This window comes from Nematolebias whitei, chromosome 20 (assembly GCF_014905685.2).
Source record: "Nematolebias whitei isolate Nwh7 chromosome 20, NemWhi1, whole genome shotgun sequence".
Lineage (NCBI taxonomy): Eukaryota > Metazoa > Chordata > Actinopteri > Cyprinodontiformes > Rivulidae > Nematolebias > Nematolebias whitei.
The window spans coordinates 5,094,041-5,097,375 of NC_056517.1; the positions used below are offsets into that span (position 1 = coordinate 5,094,041).

The 3,335-nt window shown below is 40.2% G+C and overlaps 1 protein-coding gene across 1 annotated transcript in view; it reads right to left on the reverse strand.

Annotated features, from left to right (window-relative positions):
• LOC119426812 (E3 ubiquitin-protein ligase HECW1) overlaps window positions 1-3,335 on the reverse strand; it is a 61,924-nt gene that overhangs the window by 8,540 nt on the left and 50,049 nt on the right. The window lies entirely within an intron of this gene.

The following is a 3,335-nucleotide window of genomic DNA, read 5'->3' on the forward strand; positions in this document are numbered from 1 at the left end:
TGGTTGCTAACAGCTGTGCTAAATAAACAAGCCCCGCTCCACTCACTATTTACTTAGATTATTGGGTGGACAAAGCTCAAAAAATGTCAGCCATTATATCGGTTATTGGCAGTCACCTTCCTCTCCCAATATCGGTATCGACGATATCCAAAATTTCCACATCGGTCAGGCTCTAATATGAAGTACCACTGCATTCAAGTAGTGTTAGAAATATGAACATGGAGCGATTTCCTACCTCCTATATAAAACAGTCCACCATATAATGCCTACAAATGAATTCTTCAAACACACCTGGAGTCTTTCCTTCCCACATAAACTGCATTTGTGTGTTGTTCTGAGCAGCACTCACATAGTTACTGTGCAACACAGTAAAGAATTCAGGGTGAGTGATGAACTTGACAGCAGGCGACTGGAGGAGATTGGTCACCTTCTGGTGATTGATGGGAGAAACAGGACCTGTAGAAAGAAACATTCAGTAATTAACAGACTAGTTTCAGTTAAATGACACCTGGGCGGTGCTAGTCTCTACTGGCCAACATGTTTCTGAATGATATCACACAAACCCATTTAATCAGAACACTATAAACTGACGTTCTAGTTAAGTGCAGTTTATTTTGAGTGAGATTATTCCCTCTGTGCTGGAGTATTTTCACTGTATACGACACAGCTGAAGACGTTGACCCACTTCACAGCATCACATCAGACAACAGAATTGCTCATGACTCAAAAGACTGAATCTGACTCTCAGCATTCTGTGTGCAGAACACACTGTAAGTGCTATCAGAGGAGACTGTGCTGTACCTGTCTGAGCAGGCTCAGAGTCGCTGTCTGATCTCTGACTCCCAGAATCCTCTTCTGTAGCCATGGTCCTCTGGATGTTCTGATATCTACAGGATGAACCAGAGCAACATGTCAGAGTTTTACTGGTGATACTGGTGAAATCAAAACTCAGTGTGTTCAGATAATCTGTTGAAAAAAAAAAAGGTAATACCAGTTTTGAATACATTTAATTAGCTTTTAGCAGTGGACTAAACCAATTCAAACTTTACAGTCAGAGGCTGAAGATAGAGTTCTCCTCCCAGACACCAGATGTCAGCAAAAATCCACTACATGAACTACTGAGATTATTTAAAATGACTGCTCTGAGTCCAAAATACAAAAACTAGATTAAAGGCCGAGCTCTCCTTCAAGGAATGGCCATCTAAATTCTAAATGCTTATGTCAAACTTTGTAACTGACCTAATGTGTAACCTCAAGAAATACTGTAAGATCTTGTGAGATGCTTCAGCACTCCAAGAATGTGAAGGGAAGATGATCATCTACTACCACATTCAATTTTTGCTCAATATCGGTCAAACTAGCAGAGCCATGGTGGTCTTTTGAATTGTTATCTTAAAAAGTTAATCAGGAATTCTGTTCAGTTGTTCATGAGATATTTTGCTAACAGACCCACAGATAGGCAAAAACATTATCATCTGCTTTTTGTCTTTTGATTGAAATTACAAAACAGAAAAAAAAACACAAGTAACTTACATCAAATATGCATAATAACTTTTTTAAATAAATTTTTTTTTTCTGTTCAGTTCTTATGAGAGATAAACAAATTTCAGAGTTTATTTCTGCAAGACTCCAAAATAAAATAAATAACTTATTGTCACATAAAATGTAACAGGTTTCCTTTGGAGTTGACCTTCGGTTGAGCTGTTCCATCTGTTGAGTGGAACCTGAACGGGAGATCCCATGGTTACACTTTCCACTGTGGCTCGGCCTCTGCCAGGTAGTGGTCCTGTTGATGTGATCCACATAAAAAACTCTGCCGTGGCTGTCAACACGGGCCTCCCAGTCTGAGAATTAGAAACCACAGTACAGTCAAACTCAATAATGTGGTTATCAAATTGTCCTGTTCGACAACATAAAATCTAAAAACAAATTATACAAAAAAGAAAGAAAGAAACAAAAAAAAAAATCAGACTGCTTTCCAGCTACTGACATAAAGAAATGCAGTATTCCCTCTGAGCTTCAGCAACTAGGGAGCACAAGCCAGAATATCTCTTGTGCTGGTCCCAAGTCTGGTTAAATGGTGAAGGTTGGGTCAGGATGGGCATTCAGCAAACAAAATATTTGCTAAAACAAACATGCAAGTTCATCTAAGCAACACCATATTGGATTAGTCGAGGCCCAGGTTAACAACAACTGTCTCCAGCATGGTTAACAAACGGGACTGGCACCAACTTTCTGTTTGAAAACAACAACCCTTTGGTTTCATCAGCATTTAGCACCCGTTTGACATGGAACAAGTCTGATTGAATGATATCAAATGCAGACTGTAGAAGCTGGAAAACCTTGGCAACTGTGTTAACTCGACAATAAACAATTGTATTGTCAGCATAAAGATGCAAGGAGGAATGTTTTGACTTAAGCAAATTGTAAAAAGAGTGGGTCCTCAAACTGAGCCTTGTGGCACACCATTACTTTTTCAGTCAACCTTTATTTAGACAGATAAGTCACATTGAGCCTAGAAGACTCATTAACAAGTGAGATCTGTTTAGACAGACAAAAAGTAGTGAAACTGGACACATGTAAGAATTGGAGGCAAAAAAATTCCTATCAGACTTCTATTTTCCTTCATGAGAAGAAAAAACTCTGATATTGAAAAACTCTCCACACAAACAAGCACATAGTGACAGACATTCTGCAGAGGGGGGAGATGACGAGAGCGGTGAGCATGCCCATAGACGCTCTCGAGGGCACTGCAAGAGTTCTGATAAGGATGTAATAATCAGCCTGTTTCCTCCGGTGAGATCCGTAAACATTCTCAAGGTATGTTGGGGAATGGCCAAGAATAACGACTATGAGGATCCAAGAGTCCTGAAATGATGACACAAAGTTTATTCAGCTGGTTTAATCTGGCTATCAGTTAGAAATTCCTCAGGGAGGGGGTGGTGAGCGTCAGATCACATGTTCTCCAGGCAAATTCAGATAAGATGGCCTTCAAGGCCAGCTGAGGGTGCCAAATTCAGATAAACACACAGTTGTTTTGGGGACAGGCAGAACTTAATGACATCTACCTTGAGTCTGTGTTGGTCCACTCGGTTCCGAAATGTCCAAATTACAAGGCCACACCGATGGAACGTGACTGAGCAAAATCCCTAAGATCTGATCCATTCTGCCCAAAGTATTTGAGTCTGGGTACTCGAGGCACGAACCAAGCCATCATAAAGGCAGCGTGATAGGGTCCAAATTTGCTGCCGACAACTTCCTTGACTGTTGATAAAACCAGCAACCAGACGAATTCAAAAAGAAGGAACAAGTTATCGTAAATCCAATTAAATATG